The 17,223-nt window shown below is 41.4% G+C and overlaps 1 protein-coding gene across 1 annotated transcript in view; it reads left to right on the top strand.

Moving 5' to 3' along the window:
* Positions 1-3,944: 3,944 nt before the first annotated feature.
* The window catches only part of LOC136886197 (zinc finger protein 436), a 171,189-nt gene continuing 157,910 nt past the window's right edge, over positions 3,945-17,223 (top strand). Inside the window, exon 1 of the mRNA XM_067158931.2 lies at positions 3,945-4,105. The gene's annotated coding sequence lies outside the window, so the exon portion shown is untranslated. The remainder of the gene's footprint in view (positions 4,106-17,223) is intronic.

Raw genomic sequence — 17,223 nt, 5'->3', positions numbered from 1 at the left:
TACATGGCCTCCGACATGCTATTATTTCTAAGAAGAAGAAAGAGATAGCAGGGAAGAGTGGGAAGTGATACAAGGAGTATCTGCCTGTTTCCATGTCAAACACGCTACCAGGCGATATTGTATTAGGTATATGGTATTGAAGTTTGGTATTGAAGGGTCAGGGAAAAACCACATAGGCAGAAAGAAGAAAGAGCCTACATGTAAAACCTGACATCTTTTGATAGCACATGCAAGGATGTGGGCTGGAAAAAGACCAGAGGTTGTGTTAGTTAGGAACAGGTAACATGCACAAAACATAAACCAATTCCTCGCCGTTCCATCGTCTGGGGATCAGTCCGTCTGGGCACTGCTATGACTAGCACGGTCCTTGCCGGCTGCGGAGCCATGCGTCGAGTACCACTAGGGCCTGTCGCACGACTCCACCTCCTTGGGGTACCTCGTACCCAGTCTCCGATCCCGGAGAGTGAGGCCAAGCCCGCCGAGGCGGGGGCCTCCTGGAAGGGGGTGGGTCATGGCGCCGGGCCTCCTTCCTCTCTGCCCGCGCCATGGCCCGGTAGACAGGGCAACTGCGATGGGAGGCCGGGTGGCCCCCCCGAGCAGTTGGCGCACACCGGCGCGTCTCTAAGTGCTGCGCAGGCCGTGTAGTGGTGATCACCACCACAACGGTTGCACCTCACCTCGAGCCCACAGCTGACCTGACGGTGGCCCCACCTCAGGCAGCGGAAACACTGCAAGAGCTGCTGAGGGGGACGTTTTACACTCACCTGACTGCCGCTACCCGCTGAGGTCCTCTCCTGATTGGCTCCTCGGTTGACTGCTGTCCTGGGAGCAGTCCTGGGTTGCGGCTTGGCGGTCCTCTCCTGGTGAGCCAGCGACGCCTTCTGCTTCCTGGTGCGGCGTCGCCTTCTTCTTCTTCCCGGGGGTTGCTTCTCGGCGGGGGAAGAGGCCTCGTCCTGGTGGCCCTCCTCCCGGCCTGGTGACCCCAGGGTAGCTGATGGCTCCGCTGCGTCGCCGTCTTCTTCCTTCTCCTGGCTGGCGGCGGCGGCGGCGTCGGTCGGTGCTAACGCCTGAGTGCATTCCCTGTCCTGTGGGGCGCACATCGAGGTCTGCAGCTCGACAGACGTGCTGTCAGGCTGGGCCTGGACAGCAGCCTCAGAACGCCAGGGGGCGTCCTCCTCCACTGAAGTCGCACCGTCGCGGCGCCAGGGGGCGCCATGCCCCACCTCCGTGATGGCGTCGCTGGTCGCCGGCTGGGTGGCCAGGACTAGGTCGGTATTAACCGCCCTATTCCTTAGCCTCCTCGGCGTCTCCCTGGTCTCCGTCGCGGCCCTGACTGCGCCGGTGTTCATCCCTGGCACGCCGTCCCTCCCTGGTAGACGGATGACCTGGAACAGAGTAGAAAGCTCATTCTCTGCGTCGCGCATCCGCTCCTGGTCGTGATGCCGGATAATGAGGCCTCCTGGTAGGAAGCTCTCGACGGCCATGGTTGTCGAGATGATCCTGCCTCCTCGGCGAGGGCGCCGCATTCTGTCCAGGACGAGGCCCCGTTCAGAAGTTACAGGGCGCCCCGGCCTGTAGTATAAGAGCAGCGCCTCGTACTCCGGGTCGGTGTGGCCTTCGGAGAAGAGAAAGCCGTCAGGGGGGTCGCACCCGTCCCTGTACGGCTCCGTCTCCACCTCGGTCTCCGGCTCCGGCTCGGGTGCAGGCGGCTCGTTCTCCTCCGATGCCCAGCAGTAGTCTGCTGCTCGCCACACGTCCGTATTCTTCTTCATCCTGGTACTCCTGAAAGAGAATAAGAATAAGCGAGCACTGAGAAGTGCTCAGCTCAGACAAAAGCCCTTTCGAAGTCGTACTAATAAGTACAGCTGCCTGGTTAGCACTTGAAAGTACTGAGCGCCTGGCACGTACGACCTCTCGCTACGACAGTCAGCTGCTCCTTCCTTCTTCACTCCAGGCCGGTCGTTCCTCTCTTATATACCTGCGCTGGCTCTTCTAGAATCGTCCGGATGCTGGATGGATCCAGGAACATCGCGGGATTGAACACACCAGATTAATCGTGGAGTCATCTCCATACTCCTCTGCTACGGACCGCGAGCGGAAGCGAGTGGGGTTAACCTAGCTGCTAGTGATTGGCGCAGCTGAAGCACAAGGGGTGGGTCTTTACGGTGCCGGGCCGGACCCACTGCCAGTTGACATGGTGTACGCTATGACCATTACAAGGACTTCACGTTTAGTTTTCTTCCGATTCCGTAATTACCGCATCCAATGTAGACCGAGTCCTTGCTCTCAAAGCGATCGTTTCTTCTCATTTACATTCTCACCTTCACAACTTTTCTTGTCAATAAGAGGTGAAGAGCACGTGGATTTCACCTTAAAACAATTGTCTATAACTTTTGTTAGGGTATTAATCGATAGGACCATTAATAACGTAGATATTTGAAAATTACATTTCAAGGCTTCCCGTTTTACCCTAGAATGTAGTGCCTTAATCCCTGACTTTACATCGGTACCGATTTTCTTTAAATTCTGTTCATCCATTTTCTCGTGGTTCGGCATTGATATGAACATGCATTAAAATAAACGTAATTCATGAATACCGGTATCTCTGTTGCCATAGTCGGTATGGTAAAAATGTGTGTGTTAGGTATTCAGCCCGAAGGCTGGTTTGATACTCCACAGTTCCGCCAATAGCTGTCATAGATAGCCTAGGCGTCACTGAAGAGGCATGCTAGGGGAATGAGAAGTGAGGTAGTTTCCCGTTGCTTTCCTCACTGAACCACAAGTTGCTATTACATATCAGTCTGCCAAGCCCATTGAAATGCATGCACCAACCGACTCTATGAACGACATTTTTGCACCATTCATAGCAGGGACTGGCTGCATAAGGAATGGTATTACTAGCATCGCTCATACCTCAGTCACTTTCATTTAGTCGAAGCCAAGGATGAGACTGAGACAAGTCAGTGAATGTAACAAATTTATTCTAGCCCGTACCAGAAGACATAGTGCACTGTAAACACTACATCTTGCCGGCAAAGGCATGGTAAAAATGTACCTAAGGCATAAATGATCGGAAATGTAATTCAATATAACATGAGTTATGTACCGGTAGTATTTATTGAAAGGACCAATAAAAACATAGATATTTTAGAATTACCTTTTAGGCATTTCCCTCAGCGTGAATAAAATTATTTATAGCCTAGATTTTCCGACTTAACATACCGATTCTCTTCAGCTATTTCGTCGTGATCGCCGTACAGACAGACAGACAGGGGTGATGGAGAGACGACCGATACAGAAATATCATTCTTTTTTAAATTCCACGCAATGTACGGACAAAACTCACCGGTATTTTTTATTTCGGATTTGGGCATCCTTGGTCTAAGCTCAACGCGAGGTTTTGCGGGGCCGGAATATTTAGGAGATGTAAACATATACCGTAAATAATAAAACAAGACATGGATTTTTAAAATGTGACTCACTGCACCTTCCTTATTTGGGAGTCTTAAAGTTCAGGGGTACGCGTTTCCCCAGAAGAAGATCCCTGATTAATATCCTCAAATGACACCGACGTCTGCCAGGATCAAACCCAGCTTTGAAGCAACTCTTTCACTAATTATAGAAGGATAGATGAACGTTTTCCAACTCTCTACTGTGCATCGCTTCAGGAGAGGAAAATGCTACTTTCAGATTTGCATTACAACCAACTTCATTAGATCATTCATTCATTTCATTAGAACATAATCGATCCGAAGACTCCAAAACGCATTTATCGGGACAGTGATTTGCTCGTAGTTATTTTATAAAGTGAACGTCACTAGGATCATCCAGGTCGCTTACAACATTCACAACATAGAGCAGGACACAGTAACTTTGTGTAATGTCACAGAGCTCCAGACATCTCGTTCTTGTTTACATCTACGGACCTTTTATAAGAGGGCGGCCAACATTCCGTAACGCTGTGAGGTGAAGTAGTTCAAAATCGCTGAATCAGCTTATGGTCAGCGTAGGAGAATGAGTATAGACAACTACTGTACTTCCAGGTCATCGAAATAGTTTTAAAATGTCAACTGTGTTGGCTATGTTCGGAACCTGCTTATAGATGGTAAGTCTCAGCAGTTAAACATGCCACATCACGGAATTTGTGTTGTACTTTTTCAACCAGGTTACGACTTCAACTGTGTTATAGTTTTTTTCTTATCACTTTAGCAATTTCACCTCCAGGAACTCGCCTGAGAGTTTTGGTTTTAGTTTGAAGTGTGTGCAATGCAAGTATGGTTGTAGACTAGCTGACTTATTTCGCTTAAAGGAATCGGAAGGCGACAGTGGAAACGGCTGCGTCACCTGTTGTCGTCGTATACAGTAAAACTGTTTGTTATTCTTTCTCTGAAAATCAGTAATAGTGGGTGGGGGTGGGGGTAAGTAATTGGGATGAATTACTTATTTCCATTTTCCCCAATTGGAGATTGCCCCTGACGACAAAGTATACAAAACGACGATATGAATATTAAAAGTAGTTGTGAGTTGGTTCGCAATTTTGACATACCGGTACAGTTAATTTTTCAACCAGTAATCAGTAAAATTTACAAGAACAATTACTTCACCTGTCTAAATGATATCAAACAGTCAGAGACACCTTTGATCTCCCTAAATTACTTTTTCCATATTTTTTATCTTAATTAAGTGACCTTTAGCATATCAAATAATTTGCCATTTACTTAAAAAAAAAAAAGTCTAAAAATTCTCATTGCACTCGAGGTACATCTGTGTTTAATTTTAATGACATCCCCAGTAGTGATGGAGATTTCACGATAAGTTTTTGGAAGTACTGCTTTCATTCTGGAGAAATAAGCAAATATTCACTAGTTTTCCTTCTTTAGGACCCTCAAAGTTCCAGGATCAGCTGCTGTCGAATGGGAACAGAACGAAGAGGACTAGCAGCCTACATATTTAATAAATGTTCTGCTGTAGTAGAACTGAAAACAATATTTTCATTACCACCATTTCTGCTTTGACAAATGTTGCCTCAATAATCCTTCCCTTTCTGCAGGTGGGAACTGTTTCCTGTTGCAGAAGGAAAATGGCTTTTCTAGTCAAGAAAATTTAAAGCAGGTATCAAACCTGGTTGTACACCGTTCATTGAACCCTTTGCTAAAGGGTTGAGTTCCCATAGCAGGAAGCAGGTACTTAATGTCTTTTTCTGCCTGCACTATGTTGTCCCTGAATTACATTTATTACATTAAAAGCTCAATGCCTATGCAGACTGAAGGAGTAAAAAGCATATTTGAATTTGATCTGATTATTGCAAATCTTCCTTCAAAAATATTAACTCTGTTGGTCAAAAGTGAGATAACCCTATTTTGTCTGTCGGACCACATTTTTCCAGGCACGAGATGTTGTTCCATCTTACTATATTTGGAGTTCCAAGCAACGTTGTCTGAATGGAATCAGCCACAACAGCACTTCTTTGTTTGATCCAGAGAAATATGTTTTCTTTGCATGTTTGGTGTTCTCTGGAGCAATGAGTGAAATATGATAATAAAACAGAACTATACGCAGATTAGTATTCGATTTGAGTACAAGTACTGGGGCAGATCAGCTTTACTCCGTTCTGTATTTGCTTCTTAAATTTCTTATTTTATAAGCAAGCAAATTCATGTTCATGTTAACTGCTATCACATTGAAAGTATATGCAGCACATTTTTGATGTATGGGGCAGATTCTAGCATAATTCTTTTATACCCTCATAAAAAATGGACAGCACATAAGTGAATTCTGCTTTCCTAATTTACTTCATGATCGTTTGTAAGGAATGGGTTGTTTCTGCCATGATCGTGCAGAAGCTCCACAGTGCTCTTCTTACATGCGACTGCCCTATTCTTCTTCAGCAATAGAAAAGGGCTGTATAGAATTGCATGCAAAATCTCTAGCAGTAAGTGAAAGTGTTGATGGCTTTCCCCTGTATTCAATTCACTATTGGATTTCCCTTTCTTCGCTTGTTACAATTACTCCATTTCTGAAACTTTTACAGGATGAATCTGCTGAAATTATAAAAATACATAATTTTCAGGAATTGTCCATCTATAAATTAAAATTTTGAAATAATTAATTAATTTCCTATATTTCTATTTAATACCAGTATCAAGAATTATGGACCAACCTATACTCAACTTTTAATGCTAATTTTCTACTGAGAAATGTTGACTAAGTTATTTACATTATATACGGTACTTCATTAAATTCAAAGTTATCTGTGGACTCAATTAATTTTGTTCTCCCCTAAGCAAAGTTTTGCATTTTACACTCATGTTCTTGTTATTTTGTTTACCAATTAACTCATCATATCTATTGAACTGGGGAAGTGGAACCTCCTTAAACTCTTCACTGTTACATTTCTCCCGGTTACATTATCGACCCTGTACAAACTCACAAAGTCATAGTAGCCTAGACGATTATCTACACCTCAGTACAAACCACAAAAGTTTGCAAGTAAAATGAATGACTACATTTTATCCAATTAGAAATAGGAAAGGATTTCCGCCTATCAATACTTGTTTATTGCACTTATTTTGCTATATGACTGGTTTCGACCCTTTACATAAGGTCATCCTCAGCTAAACCATGCATACATATCTATGTGATGAAGCTATGATTAAGATAGTATTGTCAAAGGAATGCCATACGATAATAAACATTAGGTGACATCCAAATGGGGCATGTCGTAACGTGAACTGGCATATATGTCACTATGTACAACAATGTATTGTATGTCCAAAATAGTATGTTTAAGATCTTAAAATTAGTTGATAAAACATATATCACTTAAAACTAACATATATATGTACAAGATGAATACAATATATGGGAGCACTTCATGCACATGAACGTTCGTGTCTTGCTTGTTGGCTAACTCCCGTGTTCAAGTCTTGTTTACACAGTTGTACACTCAGCTGCTGTTCCTGGAGTTTAAATGATATGGTTTGCTTGTAAAATTGTATGAGTAAAACATTTTGTCTTCTTGTATGTACATAGAGTAACACACTTTCCAATTTTAAAATGGTGCCAGATGTATGGTTAAAATTAGGCTAAAATATGTTCAGCTCTGCTGTGTGTGTTGCCTTATGTTAAAATCAAATATGTTGTGACACAACAAGCTCGCATATCAAACACATCTCAGCCACACCAACAAAAATAAATATAACATCACTACACAGCTATAAATGGGAAAGGAGCCACTACTTTGAACCCAATGTCACTCAAATTTTATGGACGTCACAGGACAACATATTTAAAATGAAAGTAATGAAAGTAATTGTACACTTCTATTGAACAAGTGGTTCCTGGCAAGCTGAATGCTATCGTCAGGGCCGAAGCTACTGCAGTTACTTTAACAGTAATTCAGAATATTTGCCTTCAGTTACTTTGTTTTCACTTGGAAAATTATCTCAATTATCGCCATACATTCTGTATATATTTTTCCATTGTCCTACCAATATTTGTGACACACTTCATTAAAAAGAGATCTTCTGTCGTATTTGACTGCAGAAACTGATGAGTTGCATTTGTCACTTAACAACTCCCATCTGTTCCAAGAGCTCTACAGGCAGTGTGCATTCATGAACATTTTCAGAATTTTCTGGGTATGTTTTGAAACTTCCCACTTCCAAAAGATTGTAGGATATTTAGCTGTGATTTTTAAATTAAGGAAAAAATTAGTGTGAATTAAACTTTCCAGGTTTTCTGTTTGGATTCATGACTTCCTTTGTCATGTAAAATTGGAACTGCTTCTGCAATTTCCAAATAATACCCACTAAATTTCCTTTCAGATCAGCATGCCTCGCACAGTTTGTGAAGCTTTCCAACCAAGATTTTACTTCCCTTAAAGGAAAATATCCTTTCTTCCAAAGGCCCATAACAATGTTTGAGTAAGAATTACCGGGCGAGTTGGCTGTGCGGTTACAGGCGCGCAGCTGTGAGCTTGCATCTGGGAGATGGTGGGTTCGAATCGCACTGTTGGCAGTCCTGAAGATGGTTTTCTGTGGTTTCCCATTTTCACACCAGACAAACGCTGCGGCTGTACCTTAAGAGGCGGCCGGAGCTGGAACGGCCGGCCACCAGCTCAGTAGTTGTTGTAACATGGGTCAAAAGTTTGTAAGAGTTTCTGTAAGGAAATGGAACAAGGTAAAATTATTTTGTTTTTATAGCGCACGGCAGTCTGTGATACACTTTTCATTAGTGTAAAAGCATTTCAAAAAGAAATGCAAATATAGTTATAAAGTGGTAGTTAAAATAACGAATCTCCATATGAAATTGAGCTCTGAACCGCGGTTTTCCTAAACTTGTTTTAAGTCAAGATGTTGTTCAAATTAGAAGCAAACTATACCGTAGGGAAGTTTATATTTTTCTCTACTTTAACATACTTTAAAATTAGGGATTCGTTATATATTTAATCGTGATTTTAATAAAGCTCTGCTTATTGACTTACGAGTGTCGGCCGAATTCTAGTGCTGGTAGTTCAGCCAGTTTCCGTCAGATGCCGCAGCGCCTTGTCCTTGAAGAGGGATGATGACAGATTAGCTCTTACCCACGCAGGGATGTGGTGAGCTGCTATCAGTCGCTTCCTCACCCTTGGTTCATAACAAGCGCCAGTGGACTCGCTAGTTGTGGTATGACCTTTCAATAGCACGTTATATTTTGTCGTGTTTTATTATACCGTGGTACTATGATTAGTGGATTTTTTAATCCACTGTCGGCAGCCCTGAAGATAGTTTTCCTTGGTTTCCCATTTTCACAGCAGGCAAATGGACGCCAGAGGCCACGTCACGTACATTTTCTGGGAATCTGGACATCACCTGAAAAGGATAGGAAATTGAGAGGAGCATGTAATTGCGTTGCTACAGAAGAACTTAACTTATTAATTCGTTAATATACTGTATTTATATCAAAGTAAAATGCCATAATAATACTCGTAGTAACAATAATAATGACTGACACTTCGCCGATTTAATTTGAAAATAACAACTTCTTTGTATTTACAAGTCACTGCTATTTCTAGTGGTAGTCGTTGACGAGCAAGATCTCGAGTATTGCCTTTCCAATTCCTCTACGACGTCCACATTCCCAGTTCCACTTGTAGTTTTCTGCTCCAAGTGCGGACTCGTAATGCCCAACTTCCTTGTATTTATTTATTTATGTATTTATTTATTTATTTATTTATTTATTTATTTATTTATTTATTTATTTATTTATTTGACACTGCAGGACTTAGTGTCCCAATTACAGTGGCAACTACATCATATAAACTCTAACATGGTGGTACTTATATCTAAACTACATTCTACAATTTTGTCTAATGTCCTATAATGTTAATATAAATTATCAAAGTATTTTTCTGAAAAGTACAGAACCTTATATTAATACGGTGGATCAACACACGACAAAGTAAAATTACAAAATAAATGAAGCAATACACGTGCAAGCACAATTTTTAGAATTTCACCTTACAATTTCCCTATTTTTAGGACTTGATACAATTGCGCGATGAAGTTCAGTTACAAACTCGCGCAATGGCACTGTTGAAGACATTGCAGAGCCTGTTTACCGGCGAGTTATCATGGGCACACGTCCTGGTTTTTTCTGGAATTGAAGCGAGGTACAAGAGACAGTAATTCTGGATTATCAGCAGCGTACTTTACAACTTTAAAAAGAAATTTTATTCCATCCTTCCGTCTGGAATTTCTAAACTCTCCACTCCAAAATTTAAAAGGATATCACTATAGGAAATAGCAGCCAGTTTTTTATATTGTAGGTATTTAAAAAAATATTTTTTTCTATTTTTCAATCTGATGGACATATGATTGACACCTAGGGCTCCAAACGATGCTGTCATATTCTATTTTTGGTTTTACTATGATATTGAACAGATGAATGCAGTTTGTCTGTTTTTGAAGGGTTTTATATTCCTGATAATGAATCCTAGGGTCATGTATGACTCAGCTACCACTTTCAATGCATGCGAATTGAAAGTAAGTCGTGGTCGAATAAAACCCCGAGGTATTTCATCTCGCAAACCGATCGTAAATCACTGTCTAGCTTGTAAGTGTAGTGGACGGCAGTTTTCCTTCTGGTGAATGACATCAATACACATTTTTCTACATTTAGAAACAGTATATTTTCATTCGCCCACTCCAATAAACTTTTCAAGTCAAGCTGAAGCTGTTTACAGTCGTTTATGTTTTCAATGGCTTTGAACACTTTGAAATCGTCGGCGAATAGCAGACAGCTGGAATATTTCACTTGTTCTGGCAAGTCATTGATGAATGCGAGAAAAACAAAAGAGCCCAAATGTGACCCCTGAATTATTCATTAATTTATGGGGTATTCCGGAGAATAATATTTCTGCAAAGAAAAGAACTGTTTCTCATCACCCAGATAGGAACTGAAAACATGCAACAGTTGTTTCGAGAAACCGAGCAGGTTTAACTCACCTTCTAGGGCGTCCATTTGTGTGTCAAATTCTGTGGACACGAAGTTAACCAAGTTCGTGACTGTGGAACGTCGTCAAAGGAAAGCATGTTGTTTGTCTGATATAACATAACATAAATTCGAAAACGTTTGCTATCGCGGATAATATGTAAATAGGGTGGTACCGGTAGTTATTTGGGTCCCCTGATTTAAGTATGGGGCAGACTCGTGATAAATTCCAGGCGATTGGAAATATGGATGTTTTAATAATCAAATTATTAATAAATAAAAGAACATCTGAACAACCTTTACTTGTGCAGGTACCTTAGGTTAAGCTTTTTAAGTCCCACTTCAACCTCTTCTAAAGCGAAGTTTTTAATACTTGCAGCGTAAGATGGAGCCTTAGGTATGCGATGTTTTGCTTTATCGGGGAATGTACTGACTGGAAGTAGTTCGCAAAACTTACTAAAATTTCATCCTTAATACCCAGTACGTTATTTTAGTTTGTAAGTGTCGCAATCCCTACTGTTCTCTCTCCTATTTTAACGTATGCTCAAATAGATCTAGCGTCGTTATTGATACCTTGTTGCATTGTCTCAGTATGCCTTTTATGTGCGGACTTAATTCATTTCAACTTTAATTTGAGCTCTCTGCATTTTATATTGACTAACATAATGTTCCGTAATGTGCTTCTGCTTTCTGTAATATTCTTTTTCTTTTAATTTTCGAATTATGCTATCTGTAAACGAAATGGAGTATGTTTTGCCGTTACCTGTTTTCTCGTGGGAACCGATTCGTTTATCGCTGAATAAAGGTTGCCCTAAAAACAGTCTACTGCAGCATCAACTTCAGTGCAGCTCCAATTCGTGTCATGAGCAGTCGTCGTAGGTCGCTTTTTTAAAGTAACATGAAGTCCGGGGAGTAGTAATTCGTAGTTCTATTTCTAGGGCCGGGTGGTGTACATCCTCTGCCAGTGCTCTTTGTGCACTCAATATTTGAAGTATTTTGATTAGTCATTACTAAGTCTAAAGTTTTTCCGTTACAATTTGGAACTGAATTACATTAGAACAGATTGTGAAGATTAATCAAATTTCTTAATTGCTTATTGCCTAATTGGTTATTTGTGCTTAAATCACTGTTCGTGTTACTAATTGACGGTATGTTGAAATCGCCGACAAAGACGACATTACTGTTGTGTAGCTCGTAATGATATTGTAGCCATCCGAATATTTCACTGTAGACAGTTGATTTTGAGGAAGGTGGTACATACACATTACCGATATACCATACATGACCCCTGCCGTGAGCACAGCCCGCCCTTCCTAGTGCTACTGCTCACTACAGACCTCACTATCGGACACAGTAGATTGCAGCCAAGTCTGTGTTAGGGCCACGAATTGATATTCATTGGCCCGAATGTTCTGACTCAATTCATCAAGTTTTGTTTTTAACCCGCGCACATTTTCATAATAAATATTAAGCCTAGTGTCGTCCATTAATTTACAGCTTACGTAGGTCATCCTGGTTGATGTAGATGAAACTGTCGCTTGGAAGATCCGCGTGCCTGGTGGACAGGTTTCTCTTCACTCGCTGTCTTTCCATCCGCTTTACCAGCTTCATTATAATTCAGCAGTGTTGTTGGTGCGGATTTTTCGGGAGGCGATGACACGCGTCCACCATCTCAGAGCCCGTCCAGTTTTCTTAACTGTGTCCAGTACAGTGTTGTTTTGAATATCAGGAACCCCCTGGATTTCAATCGTGTTCCTTATTGAGTACATTTCCGTATCATTCACTCGGCACTCTAGGGATTTTATTTTCTCCCTTAAATTGCAGTTTTCCTGAGTCACGTTTTCTATCTGATCAAAACACTTGTCGAGATCAGTTTGTTGCTTCGAAATAAGCTGGACTTTATCGCCCAACTTCCTATGACACAGTTCGAGTGAGTTCCCTAAATCAGTCTCTCTTATCTTCTGGTCTTCCTTCATTTGCCGAATTTCTTCGGTTAGTTCTTTTAGAAGAGAGAAGGTACTATCAAAGGATGGGATAGTGTTCCTCTTCACTTACACAGGACCACAGACAGGTGGTTCACTCATTTCTTGTGGTACCACCTTGATGGCTGTTCCCAGCTCCGCTCCACAATGCTCGCAAGCGCCCTTTCTGTATGTTCACAACAAGCTCCGGAATTAGTACTATTTCGGGGATTCCCGATCAGTAAATTAGTGCTTTTCTTTAATAACTTCACAATAGATATGACACACTTGAAAATCCCCCTGTTGCGAGGAGCGTGCCGCCATCGCTATAACTAACCCGTACTTATTAGTAATAACTAGGGCCCGGAATTTTAGAGGGCATAAATTTTCACTTTAGTTTTCTTGTATTCTTAAAATTGGTTATTTTACGTTTTGCCTCCAGGATCAATACAGGCAGCAGTAATTTTCTGTTTTCGTAGTTTTGTAAAACTTATTTATGTAGGCCTACTTATTTCATTGTTATATTCATAAAGACATACATACTGTAGAATATAATTGGCATTGCAGTAAATTTCCTGTTGTCACAGAACACATTGTTATATGGCGAGAAAGTTCTTTCAACGGAACATGACGTCATTGGAGCCAATGCTGCAGGCTATAGGGGCAATTTTCTTGAATACTTTTGCCCCTGTAATACTGAGCTGATGACTTTCATATCTTGAAAATCAGAATTGCGTTGAAGAATGTTCTGCAGCTTCGAATGGCCCAGGAATTTCTCTTCTGGAAACATTGCTAATGATCTTTGAGTGGCAAGGTTGTACTTTCCAACTGCAGAATAGTTTCCGGTATAAAACAAAAATGTGTCTTTATATATGCTAGGGAGGCGACGAGAGTCTTGGCCTTGGCGACGCAGGAAGCTTCTGTTTCATCCAAGTCATTGACGACATTTTTATTTCCTTGTAGGTGCTCAGCATAGTAAATAGGAGCAGAGAGCCAAGTTCCCTAGCGGGTAAGTAACTGTGTACGTGTTGGGGCTTCACGCTGTTCACGTCACTGAAGTTGCAAGGCGGTGCAGGCCGTGCGCCAAGCATGCTCGGGTAGAAGGACTGCTGAGCCTGCCCTGCCTTCAACATGTATGCAGCACTGTCTGTCACTAACAAAAGGAACTTACTATCTTGATTCTCTGCTGGCCACAATATGCGTAAAGCATCCCTGACTGTACTGTTGTTAGTTTGTTCTATTTCTTTACAATGAATTAGATGAAGGTTACCTAGTTCGCATTCACAATGAAGCGACCGCAACTGTCAGATGTATATCTTCTCTTATTTCATCTAATGTCTTCTTGTAAACAGGATCCAAATAATTCTTCCGTAAAGTGGATTCATTAGTATACTGCCGCCACTCATGTCTCCCAAGAATGTTTCCATGGTCAGGCTACTTAGCACGTTCCAAGGGACTTTTGCAGACACCAACGTCTGACATAGGTGAAAGTTAAAGTTATCTTCGGACCTGCCAACTGTGGAAGAAATAAACGGTCACTTACTGTTGCTGCTGGTTGCTACGCTAGCCATGTCAGAGGCTGTAGATTTATGCTGCTCAACATGGGATTTCTGCTCACATTCAACATGAAATGAAGAATCCAAATCCTATGTACTCTTCAGTAAGCGAGCTAGGGTATTGCAATGCAGGTTTTAGGTCAGTTACGGGAAACTTACTTCTTTGGAGCATGCCTGACAGAAGAGTACTCGACCATCCCTAGCAATCCATTTTTTCAATAAGTGCTGTTCCGCTATTACGGTCAGTACCACACTCCGTTGGCTGTACTCTCTGTGGAGGCGAAACGTTCCATCAGGTAGCCACCAGATGTCACATGTGTCGCGGGAACCTGAACTATCTCCGTCCTACTGCTTGAAATCGCGGTGGAAATAATTTTACAATGCATTTCAATGGCGAAATAATATTCTTTATTTCAACAAGGTAAAACAGCTATTACGCAATGAAATTCACATATTCGTCTCCAGGAAGTGTGAATATATTGAAATGTATGTGTTACGAAGTATAGTGGATGTGCAGAGGTGAAAGAAGGTGCGGGGGTGAACAGGTCTCAAAATACGAAATTAAAGTTAAGATAAAATTTAACAAGGTTATATTTCCTTTTCAAGATTAAGAAATAACAAATAGAACAGGTACTCAGTAGCCGAAACACAATTCGAAAATGTACAATTACAGTGATTACAAGATTAGGGCTCCGAGAGACAGACACACAATTCTTGAGCTATAAGCCCAACCTTACGATATACACAATATACAGAATTCAACAAAGGGGCAGAAGACCCCAATCATGCCTAGGAGCACTTGCTCCTCCTCGAGGCATACAACAACTCAATTTTCAAGAAAGAGCAACTCGCTCTCAAAATTTGAGCCTATCAAAGGCCACACCAAACTCCACATTCAAGTTGTCCTCCAAGGACACGAAAACAGGGGTAAAAATACCCAACCTACTGAGGCCTATTAAGTAAAGAAACAGGTAAATTGCATGGCCTCTAAAATACCAACTTGAGAGGAGGCGTTCTTGCACTCCTAATACACTTTATATAAAACCTACTTGGCACTAGGCCGTTACTGCAAGGGCTAATCCCATACTAAAGAGGTGACTTTTAGAAGGAAACAATTTACATTACGTTAAGGAAGAAACGGTTGTGAAAATAAGTTCACCTCAATGCAATATGAGAGGGAGCTCGAGAGGGTTAAGCACTCTCTATCCCAATATGAAGCTTAAAAGATAGAATAAATACAAAGATTCGTTACATTTTAGGGAAAGTTACATGGTGGAAAAGCTTCGGACCCGCCCCGAGAGTTAAACTGCTGAGCTAGCAAGAAAAGAAGTTATTAATCGGCCATTACCTGGTTGTTGAACTGCTGCCCGAAGAAAGAGGCTCTACCCGCCCCCTGCTATGTACTTTACACACTGAAAGATGGTACCGAAGTGGCCCGGAGACCCTAAAATCAGCAGTTTATATACTCTCGCAGAAAGTTCGAGGCGTTTCAGGAAGGAAAACACCCGCCCACAAACATTTTATTGGAGGATAAAGAAAACCCCTACACAAGATGAAGAAGAAACACATTATTGGTGGAAAATTAATTAAAGAAATTCGGGATTGGCTAAATTCAAAACAAGGGGAAAGAAAGGGTTAATATTGCCAACTTAAACAATGACTGAAAGAAATTTAGCAAAGAACAAACTTTTGAAATTAAATTTTCTCCAAAAAAACAGTTCTTTCACTTCGCACTAGGGTGCACCGTTGTAGTTCTTCAGTAGTGTCCTCTAGAAGAGAATGTTCACACTTCTTACTACAAGCAAAACAAAAATACGTCGAAAATAACACAGTTCAGAAACTTCAAAATCTCCAAGTAGTGACATCTTCAGGATAACTTGAAAATTAACACATAAGACAAAGTTCAGACTTCTTCCAGTAGGGGAGTTTCAACTGGCGCAAGGTTTGAATTAGCGGCGTGGAGGTGTACCGCCCGGTACAATTATTATTATTATTATTATTATTATTATTATTATTATTATTATTATTATTATTATTATTATTATTATTATTATTATTAAGAACAGTGTCTTATGAGCAGTGCCCGTCACAACAAATACAGGGTGTTAAGGCTGTATGGACATGTATTTTGCTCGTCGCTAAAGATATGCAATGTATCTTTCACCTTGTCCTATTAGTTTCCCTTCAGACGAGCCAAATATTTCTGGACCTAATGTACACCGGTTACGTGTACTATAGGAGTTTTGCCGGATATTTGAAATAGAAGTCCGCCTTGCAACCCCGAGAGGCCCGGGTTCGATTTCCGGCTCTGCAACAAAGTTTGAAAAGTGGTATGAGGGCTGGAACGGGGTCCACTCAGCATTAGCAGGTCAACTGAGATGGGGAGGGTTCGATTCCCACCTCCCTCCTCTAGGCAAATTCCGGGATGGTACCTAACTTAAGGCCACGGCGCTTCCTTCCCTCTTCCTTCTCTGTTCATTCCAATCTTCCGATCCCCTTACAAGGCCCCTGTTCAGCATAGCAGGTGAGGCCGCCTGGGTGAGTAAGTGCTCATTTTCCCCAGAAGAATTTCCTGACCGAAAGTCTCCCGTTACAGGAAACAGCCCTTGAGGCGGTAGAGTCCGAGAGAAAAACCAACGCTGGGCGGTAAACACATTAGTTTCAGTTTCACTTTACTTAATGAACATAACAGGCCTCCAGCCCAAATACATGCTCATAATATAATAATAATTATGATACTAATAGTCATAAAAATAATAACCCTAATAATAATAATAATAATAATAATAATATTAATAATTGTTACGGAGTTACCCGTGGAGCAGAAAGAGGTGAAAGAATGTGCCGGGATGAATGGGTCTACCTACAATGTCAAGAAAATAATTTAAAACTTAAACTGAAGGTTATATTTTCTTAAATTCAACCTTAGCAAATTTTCATAACAATGAAATGTCAGCTCCAATGACAAATTTAGACAAGACAAGAAAATCCAAAATTTAGTGACTGTTTAAAAATCTGGGCTTCAAACCCCCCGCTTTACAATTCTTGAGCTCCTAGCTCAAAATTACAAACGAGCACAAATTTACCCAACGGCAGATATCCCACAATACATGGAGCACTTGCTCCCAATTTACAATATCTAGCCTCCCAGAGGCACTTTTACAACACTTTAAAAGAGCTGACATTTTCTCAGTTCTTCAAGCCTATTCAAGGCAACATGGCATGAAACTCTA

The sequence above is a fragment of the Anabrus simplex genome, chromosome X (assembly GCF_040414725.1).
Source record: "Anabrus simplex isolate iqAnaSimp1 chromosome X, ASM4041472v1, whole genome shotgun sequence".
In the NCBI taxonomy this organism is placed as follows: domain Eukaryota; kingdom Metazoa; phylum Arthropoda; class Insecta; order Orthoptera; family Tettigoniidae; genus Anabrus; species Anabrus simplex.
The sequence above is the reverse complement of the archived record's forward strand: the minus strand, read 5'-3'. Positions and strand labels throughout refer to the sequence as shown.